The sequence below is a fragment of the Lactuca saligna genome, chromosome 6 (genome assembly GCF_052625555.1).
Source record: "Lactuca saligna cultivar CGN05327 chromosome 6, ASM5262555v1, whole genome shotgun sequence".
Taxonomy (NCBI): domain Eukaryota; kingdom Viridiplantae; phylum Streptophyta; class Magnoliopsida; order Asterales; family Asteraceae; genus Lactuca; species Lactuca saligna.
Window position 1 is genome coordinate 165,375,847 of NC_136422.1, and position 13,567 is coordinate 165,389,413.

Here is a 13,567-nt window from a genome sequence, read left to right on the forward strand (position 1 = left end):
ATGTTAAAACCATTACAAATAAACATTAGATCATCTGAAATAAGCCAATTCGGGATTGGAATCCTTGATTTCATTCCATGGTGTGTTTCTTTGGCATATGTATGAAATTCAAATTTATGTGATTCCATCAAATTCCATGTTTTATGGATTTCATCATTCATAGGGTGAATGGAACTCATGGAAGGAATTCATTTATATTATTCATTTCTTTAAGAAGGACCAAAATACCGTCTTTATACTATATTGAAAAAAAAACGTGCATATTTTTCTGGATAAGTCATAACATTAAGAAGCATTTGGAAATTAGTAACCCAACAGGCAAGCATTGTATCAACCTTTGCAACAATGTCAATGACTTAATTAAACTGGAATATTAAATGAATTTCTAAGTTTATTTCATCAAACCTAACTGTCGTCTTTAGCCATTTCTACCCATCTTCGACCATCCATTTACTCGTATTATTTGAAATCTTGAAACAAACCTATATATACAAAAATATGAAAAATAGTCGCATGAAACCGATAAAACAAACACACACAAACCTAGATCTATAGAATCTAAAACAAATTGACAAGCAAAAACGTGTATTTTCAAACACATGAAGCCTATAAATAAGTACATACATAGACATTAACATGCACTTTCAAATATAAAAACACACGAACAAATTACACACACATTTTCACATTCGGACACAAAAACTCCACAAACATACATATACGAACTCTTACTTTCAAGCATATGAAACCCTATACAAACCTAGATGGATAAATCTACAAGAAGGGGTAGAAATCACAAAATAAATAAATAAACAAATAAACAAATAAATTATTAAATAACCCACATGTAAATCTAGATTTTCAAACTCACTCTTCAATATAGGAGGTATATTCACAAGAAAGCCCTACACAAAGGTAGTGTATGAGGAGGAGCTAGAGTGCAAGAATACGATGATGGAGGTGATCATTAGTGCATGTTTAGCGATGATGAGAAGAGACTAATAAAAAGACATTAGGCATTTGGGTGAGAAGGAGATGGATGCGGTTATGACAAAGTAAGAGGTGGTAAAGATGGTAGCAGATGTGATGAGCAACAGTGAGTGATGACAAATTTGGACGTTAAGTCTTAAATACGATATAAAGGAATGATTAATTAGAGGTTTTAGCTGATAGTTTAGAGTTTTTACTAATTTGGTTTAAGTGTGAAATTGTTATATTTGAAAACCTAACATTTTAATAGATAGATTTCACATCAATCGTGCAAGAAAATAAAACCATGAGGACTACCTATGCCAAAAGTTTAAAATTTGCACTTAAACTGTAAGACTTAGAATACCGTACGGACTATTTTCATTTTATGTTTATAGTCCTCCGTTGTTCATGTTTTGGTCCTTTTGATAGTTACGATCTATTTTTTTCAAAAGAGAATGTTAATATTTTGACTGAATCACATGTTACCATTGTTTATTAACTTAGTAACAAACAATATATATAAGAGGACATAAATGACAATGTGCATCTACAAAATGTCTTTAATGAAAACTATTTTAATTAAAAAAATTGATATGAAATAAGTTCTAATGGTTATTATGTGAATAAATTATAGGTTAAGGTGAGTGCAGGTTGCACAAATGACAATCATGTAGCCTTCATGTAAATCGATATAACAATGTAAATTAAAGAAGAAAAGATACGTGTTTATGAATGGTTGACACGGCCATGCAACTTTCCAGTTGAATGCTGGCAGAAAACAAATGTTTTACATTTACCAAAGTTTGTTGATTTACTTTATCCAAAGAGATAATATTATATATGAATGATTAATTTGAGTTTAAATAAATCAATTGGACAATTAGGAAAATGCCCTTATGTAGTTATGTGGTATATACATTAACATATTTTATAGCACTAAGTAATTTGGAAACTTATATGTTAAGATTATGGTATTAATTATATTAAAAATGGTATCATACAAAGTTCTGATTGATTTATTGAGTTTTGACATATCTTACTAAACTTTTTTTCGCCTAACCCTTAATTCATTCGATATGCATTACATGACGTGATGAGATCGTCCGAGGCGTGTTGATGTATTTATTATTCATATAAGTGTTATCACGTGACGTGTTTAATTTAATATAACACATGACATCAAACACATAAGATTTTAATGGGATTTGTTTGGTTTCAATTTTGTTGTCATGTGCATGATTTAGTACAACTGATAATATGATGCATACAAATCCTTGAAGCATAACTCATGGCTTTCAAAGGGATGTTTTATTAAAAAAAATAAAAAAATGTCAAAATATGAAAATGCTTTTAATAAAATAACCATTTCATTGACGTTTTACACAAATTATATGATGTTAATTATTTGACTTTGGCATATTTATGGATCATCCTTATAATATTGTTCTATCATTAGACTTGGGGGAGTGAGTGCGGTAGAAGGTGCACTCCCTTACCATCTCAGCTTGGAATATCACCCCTTCACTGTGGTTTTGGTGCGGTAGGACAGTAGTGTGACACTTTATGGTCACGCTCATTTATTGCACTTTCCACCCACATAGCCATTGAAAGGTCAAATTTCAAAAGAATATATATATATATATATATATATGTATGTATGTATGTATGTATGTATGCCTTTAAATGAGTGTGGCATGAGACCATATTTTCATGGTAAATGCTGATATGTCGTCTACGTGGCACTGCGATTTTATGAGGAAGTATAACACCACTCCCTCCAGCCTTAGACCAACCTATATTAGTGTGTATCAACCGGTCACCTTTATTGGACATCCATGGGTCATTCCTTATATATGAAATAAATGAAATCATATATTAGTAGAAGCTATTATCAATCTCACAACATGAAATGACAATTGATCAATATTTACATAAGGTCAACTCGATATTTCTAGATATTACTGAATTAGATTCACAGTTCGTTATTGTAGAAGCTCGAATGAAGAGGATCATCAGCCATTGACTGAGGCCAAAATATAGAAGTTTCGTTACTATTATACAAGGATAGAATGTCAAACCATCAATTGTAGATTTTGAGAATTTGATAGCCATCCTGTAACACCTGGAATCTAGAAGGTTTATTGTGGAATTATGCCAAATTCAAGTTGAACTCGGTGAGTTGGAGGAGCCTACTCGGCGATTTGAATATGAAGAATTGTGAGGATTTAATGGGTCTACTCGGCGAGTTGAGGAGCCTCAACTCGCCGAGTAGAGGTTGTTTTGGTCGCGAGGTTAATGAGACAACTCTGTGAGTTGGAGGAGCCAACTCGGCGAGTTAGGCGCTGTTTAGGAAGCCCTAATTGTAGGGTTTTGCACCCTATTTAAACACCTTAAGTTCCAGGTGTTGGCCTCATTTCCAGCCTCCATAGCCCCTAATCCTAATCTCGAAACCCTGGAGCCTCATTGAGTGTTGTGAGCTCATTGTGGGTGTGTTTTTGTATGTTTAAGGCTCATTGAAGGAAGAGAAGCTTGGTGCAAGGTGGTGGTTCAAGTAGGAGCTTTCAGATATTGGTTCTCCACTCCATTTCCAACACATCTCGGGTATAAAGCTCTAAACTTGCTTAGTATTGGCTTAGATATCTTCTTGGGTTTATTAGTATGCTTTTAGCATGAATAGGTGGTTGTTGAGGGAGCATAAGTCCCAAGTGTTTATCCTTTCCAAATCTATGATCTTAATGAGCTCTTTTGGCATAAAGGTGCCAACTTTATGGTCCTAAGGGCTTCATGCATTCATTAAGTCCTTCTTTTGGTCTCTATTAAGCTTTTGAGCTTCTTATAATCATGAAAAGGTGTAAAGTTGGAAACTTTACATGACCATCTAGCCTCATATGGTCAGATCTGCATCTTGGAGTTGTGTTATTATGGATTAAGTGCTTAATGATTAAGTCCTTTCCCTTTTAAGTTTAGGGTTTGGGTTTTGAACCCATTTTGGTGGTTCTTAGGGGTAAAGTTGGAAACTTTATCTTTCTTGAGGCCATTTCAGTTAAGATCTGGGTTGAGAAGCCCTTAGTTTCGAAAAGGTCGGATTAATGAATTAAGAGGTTGGATTTCTGGCGAACCCGACAGGTTCATGGGTGAACTCGGCGATTTGAGGGGGTTTTGCTCGATCTTTGCAGTCTAATGAAGAAACTCGACGATTTGAAGGACAACTCAGCGAGTTGGATCAAGTTGGGTCGTTGAATTTGACTTTTGAATTATGCCTTTGATCAAGTTTGTGCCAAGGGGTATTTGAAGCAATCTGAATTGTAAAATATAGGCTTAGGATAAGGATCATATGAGATTGGGCCCAATTTGGAAAATCAGGCCATTAGTGGGCTTTTATGGATTTTATGGTTTTGGATCTTGTTGGATTTGGGCTTGGGCCTTAGTTATGAATCATGTTGGGCTAGGGGTAAAATGGTAATTTTACCCCAAGTATGGATTATGGATCATGGTATGGAACCCAATTGCTAATTGGGTGATATTTTGGTATTGTTAGCTCGAGAAGTTGCCAGTGCATCAACTAAGGATTTCTTATAGTAAGCTTCAACATTTGAGATGAGTCTCCTTGTTGTTGTATGGGTCACAGGCACCAACTCTAGCCCATTTGATTTATGTATTGTAGGAAGACCCGAGGGTTAGCCCTTGACATTATGTATGAAAGACCAGGAGGCGGCTCCTAGCACACTGTATGCAAGACCATATTCTGAACCCTGGCAAGTAATTAGTTAAGTAGTATAGTTTGTATGCTAGTTGTCTCTGTGATGCTTGCATGAAAGACTAGGAGGTGGCTCTTGGCACTTGTCTGTAAGACCCAAGTTGTGGCCCCCATCCTAGCAAGAAAGACCACGGGGTGGCTCGTGACATAATGGCAAGACTATGGGTGGCACATATCACTCTTATTGATTATGATATATGAATATATGTATGGATCACGGTTATGTGTGACATGTATGGATCGTTGGATATGTGTGGTATGTGGTATTTGGGGAACTCACTAAGCTTTGTGCTTATGGTTTTCAATTTATGTTTCAAGTACTCCAGTTTTCAAATGAAAGAGCTCGAGATGATTGCAGCGCATAGACCCATGTTTTCCGCAATATGTGATCTCTGGGATTGGACTCTGATAATAGTGTTAATTGAAATGCTTTTCAATGTTTAGAACAAAGTTACAATAGTGTTTTGATTATAATAAAAATGAAATTTTTACCTTGGATTTTTGGGTTGTTACACATCCAAGAAGCTATGGCTAAGAAAATAGGAGGCATCGCATTGAAGAGTGAAGAGGAAACGCTTTACACAATTAAAAGTCGGAGGAATTTCAAGCCGCATGCTAAAGGAGGGTGCAAAAATGTTGACACAGGAAAGAGTCATCAAGGAACCTCACATCTATGGAGACCTTAAAGGACTAATAATAAGAGTTCTCGGGGGAGGAGGTTTGAAGGAAACTACAAAATTGAGAAAAATCTAGTCACATGTCCAAGGATTGTTGGTCAAAGTAAAAGTATGTCAAAAGCAATTTGGTGACCTGCATAAAAAGAAGTAGAGGATGAATGGGATGTCAACTTGTAACATCTCAAAAATTCAACCAAAATTTTCATTTTAAAACAATCGAATCCGTACTGCCATTTGATCAAAACCAATAAGAGTAAAATATATTTTTCAAACATCAGAGTAATACAATAACAATCAATGTGGAAAAACCACCAGGGGATGTTGTACAGTCAAGTCGAGCCCTTCCCTTTGGAACTGAAAGTACCTAAAAATGTTTAAACCATAAATTCATAAGCACAAAGCTTAGTGAGTTCCCCAAAATACCACATATCATACAACGGGACCAACCCAACATATAATAGGCCCAACCCAACATAAAAACAGGCCCAGTCCAACATACAAACGAGCCAACCAAACATACCAACGGGTCAACCCAACATACCAATGGACCCAACCCAACATACAAACGGTACCGACCCAACATACCAACGCAAGAGTCACAAAGACAACTGGCATCCTACATCGTATAGTGAACAGACTCACCTTGTCGACACAGTCCACAGCTAACAACTCTCACAACCAACGAATGGGTGCTAAAAATCTCCTAATAAACCACACAAGGTAAAACCTAAGTCTACCTTTTAAAAATAGAAATTTGACCAAGAGTCAAACCATGCCAAAAGTCAATGGTCGAACTCAAATTCAATAATCATCACTAGCAAGTCTCTACGTCGTGGCCTCCCTGTGGCCACATCATAATCACAAAATGCCAAAACAGCCGAACTGATCCCTAACCGCCACATCATGGTGGCCAGAAGGCTACGTCGTGGAAACTAGGTTTGAACAACTTAATGGATTAAGCCATTTCCTTCATCCTTAAGAGTTTTCAAGCTTATATTTGATTCTCCCTCAGATCTTGATGGATAAAGTTTCCAAATTTATCCATTAATACATCCTAATAAGCCAAGATCTTTAAACCTAGGTATTTTAATGGAAACTTAAGGCATAAAGCCAACCATTAAGATCTTAATCCTTAAGATCTCAAGTCCACAGATTCCATAAGGGTTTCCTACTCCTAAACCACCATAAAAATCATTGTTTTATAGATATGCATGTCTAATGCATGTCTCTTCCCAAACTAGGTTAAAATCATGAAGAAATACACTCAACTTGTTCATGGGACCAATGCATTGCTCTTCCCAAACTAGGTTAAAATCATGAAGAAATACACTCAACTTGTTCATGGGACCAAAAACTCCAAGAAACTCTAGATCTACAACATATAACACCAAAAGGACCTCAAAGATCTATAAAGTAGCCAACTATATGGGATCCATTCCTCTAAACTTACACAACATGAAGAAAAGGGACAAAGCACTTAGATCTGGAAACATGCAACCAAAAAGCTTGAATCTTGGACACTTACAAAGGTCCAAAATATACACAAGAGGATGACGATGAGGTTTCCTTGTTGTATCAACATAATATAACACCTTTTTATTTTTATTCAAGCTACTAAAAGTACCAAAATGAGCCGAAATCACCAATAGGGATTAAGGTTAGGATTTATGATGTAACGCCCGTAGATCCGGGCTAGTCAATTTAGAGATAATAGGGGTAGAAAATGACTTTTCTAAAAAAGATTATTTAGAGTAAATAATCTTAACCAAGTTGTAGTACATGTTACAAGGGTTTCGTGCATTTAAAGAACGCCGAAATCCGAGTTATAACGAAGAAGTTATGACCTGTCGAAGTTTCGCGACGAAACCGACACGATACCGGGAAGCGTAAATAGTGAATTTAAGATAGAGCAATATTTATCCTTATAGATCTAAACGAAAGTCATAGAATATGTTAAACCTAGAGTGTCCAAAAAAATAACGCCCATATCTGACTTTGTATGAGGAAGTTATCATTTTTCGAAGTTTCGGCTTAGCAGTGTACAACCCGAAATTCGAATATTAGATCGAGCAGTTTTTAGCCGACACAACCTTAACGAGAATCAAATATCTCTTTAATAGTAGCGTAACGATAAAAATACAGATGAAAATGGACGTCGGATGAAGAAGTTATGAGATTTTAACGGACCAATTCTATCTCGGCCTGTTAATAATATAAATTCTAAAATAAAGTCAAAATTAGCCAACGGAGTCTAAACGAAAGTTGTAGAGTACGTTCCCGCCTTCGCGTGGATATAAAGAATGTCAAAAACAGATCTCATACGCGAAAGTTACAAAATTTTAAAGTTTGTAGTCGAAATTGCGAAGTCTGATAAGAACTTGATGACGTGGCCTCATCTCAGTCGTCCATCGCTGATCGCAGAGCACCTGTCGGATCACTCCCATCACCTCGCCCTTGCTCTACGCCCCGCGTATGAGATCCGGAATGCCCCGCGTTCCCTCAGTTCTTTTCCGATATGAAGTGCAAGCCAGCTGTACGCGAGTTGGTGACCTTATCCGAGCCCTACACCCAGCGTAGCCAAGGACTACACCCAACAAAATCTGAGGCCTCGCAGGATATAAAAGGGGGCCGAGGCAGCCTTCATTTTCCACACCAATTTACTTCTCTCTCTAGTTTCTTTCTCTCTCTAAGTGCCCTAAACCCCCCTAAACCCTAGGGAACCCCCTAGCACCCGAAGGAAGCCCCGAGGCTCCCGGAGTCCCGAGAAGAAGGGTCTTTCAGTTTCGAAATGCTGCTCCAAACAAAGCCCGATTTTCTATAAAACCCGCTGTAAGGGAGCTACGTCTATGCTATTTTTAATATAGCTTCTAATTAATTATAGTAACATCATTAGGACCTTAAAATAATTATTTAGGATATTATTATGAGTTACATAGAGTGTTGTTTAACGCTTATATAATAAAAATAAAAGCTAGACTATTAATTAGTTGTGGTTAACGTCAGACTAAACCCTAGTGGTATTGATAATAGGTTTTGTCGAGGGAAAATTATTTTGAGATAACGAAGCGTTGTTCGAGTACATAGTCACCACCTTTCAAGTGAGTGCATAGTCCCTTTCATGAACATGATTTTAATACAAATATTGATTGAATGTATTAAATATATGTTTATGTGCGAATTATTTGATGTTGTCTGAATTACGTGTTAAAGAACATACCCGATTATTTATAATGATTTAGGTTAATGAGTAAACCTAAAATTTGTTATGAGGGTCATTGAGTAGTATCTCCTTATGAGTACGAGTGAGATATATACGGGGAATAGAACCCTTAAACATGTCATTGATCCAGAAGCACGGATTAGACATAGTCATTCGTCCCTAGTCCGAGAATATGGATTGGACTCAGCCAGCTGTCATTAATCTGGGAGTATGGATTAAGACATAGTCGGTTGTCCTTAATCTGGGAGTATGGATTAAGACATAGTCGGTTGTCCTTAGTTCGGGAGTATGGATTAAGACATAGTCGGTTGTCCTTAGTTCGGGAGTATGGACAGGACATAGTCATCTGTCATTAATCCGGGAGTATGGATTTAGACACGGACCAATTGTCCCTCATCCGAGGGTATGGAATAGATACAATCAAGGACTTGAGAGCATGAATTGGATCCGAAGTAAGAGGTAAAATTTAAGGTCCGTAAGTATGGATAGTCTCGTTGTGAGGATTGACGGGGTGGGGTAAGAGTTGATTATATATATGGGGAAATCGTATATTGTGTGAGTTTATATATATATATATATATATATATATATATATATATATATATATGTTATAACATTGTGGGATTGAAATCCATATGTACTCACCAGGTTTCCCAACCTGACCCACTCAGTATATTTATATCTCAGGTGTTGATATGAAGTCACATTATACTGAGAGATTAAGGAGATATAAATCAATAGTGATAATGAATTTAAATTCTATTTATGCTTATGTTTTTGTATTGACGATGACATCCCAAATGTTTTAAAATGAATAAAAATACATTTCTTCGGAAATGCCTTGATAATGTAATTATCATGTTTTTCTGGGAACAACTTCCGCAACGTTTTTCTTAAAAGAGATACTCTGATTTTTATAAAGCATTAACAAAATCGGTCTTTTGTGGCCGTGAAAATGAGGATGTCATATATGAGGCTTGAGAGTGATGGAGGCTGAAAATGAATCCTAAATCCGAGATTAGAGGTTTAAATACGTAGAAAAACCTTAAAAGATCATGGGCTTAGGTTGCAACCCTTTCCACGTCGTAGCCATACTCATGTCACGTCGTGAAATTCTTCTGGGTACGTGATCTTGATTTGGCTCGTCACATCGTTACCACCCTATGGTCACGTTGTGACACATGATTTTTCCCAAAAATCATGCCTTTGGATCTTTTAAGCCCTATATCGTTCCAATATGGAAAACGGGTGTTACATGCAATTATTTTATTTCAAATGTAACTTATGTTTATGTTCATAGTCGTTATTATGAACCTATAAATATAATTTATCAATGATTCCAAGTTACTATATTAATCTATTTATTTATGAGAATGATGTCTAGGCTAGATTTAGTGAGGTGTTTAAAGTGAGATTTCCTAAAGGTATACTTTGTATAAAAATTAGACCCTACCTCCAATATGATCCTACCTGGTTATTCCTTACTTGATAGATCTTGATGTAGACATTGGGATTAATGAAGTATCTAGATTATCATTAGTTTCCAAGAATATAAGACTAAAACTCAGTGACATTCGTGCTTAAGTCTCGTCAAAGGAAAAACTAAGGTGTTAGGTGAAGCTCTGCCCAAATCACCAGTCAATCCACTTGAGTCAAGTGAGTGCATAGTTACTTTCAAACTTACACATACATACAAGTATTTGCTTAAATGCTATGTGTGTTGTTTAGTTGTGTTTAATATATGTGTGCAACATGATATAACTATTACTTGATTAAACTATATATATATATATATATATATATATATATATAATATGATTGGGTAGTGAAGGGCTGTATGAAATAACAGATGAAAGATTGTGATAGGTTAGGGTTGTCCAAAATAATAAGTCATGACATGGTTGTGCTTACCCAAAGTACTATCATGTTGATGTGCTCACCCAAAGTAGTATTGTATTGTCATGCCTAGTCATCTAGGAAAAGTTTAGTTAGTATAAGGTTGTGTGAAATAATAAGTTGTGACCTATTGTGTCGTGACCAAAGTACAATCGTATTGTTATGTTGTGGCCAAAGTACTATTGTATTATTGTGCCTTGATGTTTAAGGAAGAATATATGAAAACCGCTGCTGATAAAAGATTCTTTAGGAGAGATCCATCAAGATCATTATTTAAGGATTATGAAATGAGAATAACGGTAATGAGCAACTAGGTTAATTGTTTGCTGAAAATATATAATTAAAGATTATAATATTATGGGTTGAAAACCCTATGTACTCACCAGGTTTCGAAACTTGACCCACTCAGTTTCTTTATATCAGAGGAAACAATACAAAAGATAATGATGTTCGGACTTGATGAGAGATTCGAGGAAAGCTAGACTATAGTATGAAAGATATTGTAAGGCATGTAATGACTACATTTATGCTTATGTTTTTTGTATCAGTTATGACATGTTATGTTTTAATAAATCAATAAAAAATATTTCCTCGGAAATACTTTATGGACAAATTCCGCAATATAAAGAATACTTTGTTTTAGAATAAACATAAATAAAAATGTATTTTCTGACCATGAAAACGAGGATGTCACAATTAGGAAAATGGCATTAAGCAGTATATACATTAACATGTTTTATAACACTAAGTAATTTGGTAAATATATATGGTAGGATTATGGTATTATACAAAGTTCTAATTGATTCATTGAGTTTTGACATATCTTACTAGGATTTGTTTTCCGCCTAACCCTTATTTCATTCAATATGTATTACATGTAAGAAGTGAGAAGATCGTTTGAGGCGTGTTGATGTATTTATTATTCATATGTGTTAACACTTGATGTGTTTGATTTAATATAAGACATGAAATCAAATACATAAGATTTTCATGAGATTTGTTTGGTTCAACACCTTAGTCATTCAAAGGTTATCAAACAAAACCTTAGTCATTAAAATATTATTGTACACGGTTTACTATTAAACTCTATTCAATTGTTCAAAAATAATATCATGATCGAACATTATAGGTAGATGATAATTTGACATGCTCAATAAATACAATTATAATTGGGCATTATTGGTAAATGATAATTTGATATTTAAGTGACTGATATCTATTCTAAAAATGAATATTGTTCAAAAATAATATCATGATCGAACATTATAGGTAGATGATAATTTGACATGCTCAATAAATACAATTGTAATTGGGCATTATTGGTAAATGATAATTTGATATTTAAGTGACTGATATCTATTCTAATAAATGAATGTTTTTTTTTGCCACATGTCACACTTATATTCAATTTGCTAGATGTTATTTTGTAGTTATTTTGAATTGATTTTTTTCCACATGTCATTTTATGAGTTTTTTTCTATTTTATTAAATTTCATATAATATTTTAATGTAATAATTACAATAAATGTAATACTAAATTGATATCAATTTCATCAATGAAGTTACATTTTAATTTCAAATTCATAAATTACAGCTCCTAAGTTTATTTGTTTATTTATTTAAATTATTTGTTTAAATTTAAAAGATAAAAAATTTCAATAATAATAGTTCATTATTTTTCTTATTTTTTATTATAAATTCAAACTCAAATATTTTGATATTTATATTTAATCTTTTTTTTTTAAATTAACCCATGTATTAGATGGGTCTCACAACTAGTGGATCTAATATGTAGTTGTGGACTTATATTCAATCTGTAGGCCATATTACTTACTCCTCTTATGGAAACGACATCTCACTCATTTGTAGGTTCTTATTCAACTAATTTTTAGGAAAGTGTTTTTACATGAGGTTTTACTTTGTATATAAGTAGTTTTTACGAATAAGATATCATTATTTTTTGGGTATTAATCAACTTATTCCTAAAAAAGAGATTTTTTTTATTTGGATTCCTCAAGAAACAAAAATAAACTAAAATGTTACATAGGGAGGTATAATTCAAACGATAAGTCAAGAGTTCGGGAACATCCTAAACCTTCTTCTACGATTATCATTAGTTTAAGTTTTTGATTCGAATAAGATAAGCCACAATTGCATGGTATTTTGGCTTGTCCTTTCATATTTGAGTTAAAGAATGCAAAAGTAGATGCCAATGCTAAACATTGTTTGTATTTGAGTTAGATGACTTACCCTGTAACATCCCAATTTTCGAGGCCAAATATTTCATTTTTAATTACGAGATTCATAACATAGTTTACCAAATATTGCAGTGTTATATCAATTTATAAAATAAAAGCCATAACGTGTCTGAAAACCAGGTCATCAAAAGAAATAAAAATCTGAGTACAATCCCAGAGATCTCTACGTAGAATCCATCTGTGTGTGTGTGTGATGCGCTGCTACACTGTCGACTCCTTCCCCTTGGACGAAGAGGTACCTGAAACCAAAACTGAAACTGTAAGCACAAAGCTTAGTGAGCTCCCTCATCATACCATATACCATACATAACACATACTGTCAAACATATCTGGGTGCCTGACCTACCCCTTTAGTCCTCTCGACTAGTAATCGTGCCTACCATACCTAGGTGCTGTCCTACCCCTTTCGGTCCTCTCAACCGGTAACCTAGCCTAGCATATATGGGTGCTGGATGTGACAATCGTCAATCTTGAGTCAAGTCAAGTCATCAAGTCAAGACCGGTCAACTCGATTAAACCTTGTGTATTAGGGTTTGTGTTATGTTCATACTGTATAACTTGCTATATTAATCGGAAAACATCACTTGAGAAAAGTCTTGTGTTAAAAATTTCCTAAACCCTAGTTCTAATCAATGAACTAGACCGATAAAACAATGTTGCATACTCATCGGGAATGTGTAAGATCCTTAAACAAGGCTTAATAGGGTTCACGAACCATGCATTTCGATGCCGGACACTCACAACTATCCCACATGGAACCTCTCTCAATCGTTTCCACACTATCTCT